Below are 493 nucleotides of genomic sequence, written 5' to 3'. Positions count from 1 at the left end.
ATTAATAATTATGAATAATTAAAAATATAATTAGTTCAAATAGAATTGAATATAAAATTAAAATAATATCTAAAAAATTATTGTGCGATTTTACTATATAATTAATAATTAGCATATGAAATAACAAAAAATAACATAACTTAGTTGTAAGAGGACCATGTAGTACAAGGAGGATTCAATTTTAAATTACATTTTCATCAATTTTAAAATTTTTTCTTGAGCGGTTTAGTTGGACCAGTTTTTCACCAATATTTATTAATTTTGACCGATTTTCACCGACTTGATCAATTCTTCCCAGATCTTAAATGGTCTTTAGACTATACTAGACCAATTAGAGTCTAATTTACTGATTTTTCAGTCAAAACGGTCGGTTCGATCCGTTTTTATAACTATGGTACCAACTATTGTTATTCAATAAAAAACTATAATTATTTCCATTTATCTCGTTTAACTTTGAGATTTAATTTTTTTAAATCTATATTAATATTCTTTG

The sequence above is a fragment of the Arachis ipaensis genome, chromosome B09, assembly GCF_000816755.2.
Source record: "Arachis ipaensis cultivar K30076 chromosome B09, Araip1.1, whole genome shotgun sequence".
NCBI classification, from domain to species: domain Eukaryota; kingdom Viridiplantae; phylum Streptophyta; class Magnoliopsida; order Fabales; family Fabaceae; genus Arachis; species Arachis ipaensis.
Note: the sequence above shows the minus strand (reverse complement) of the source record.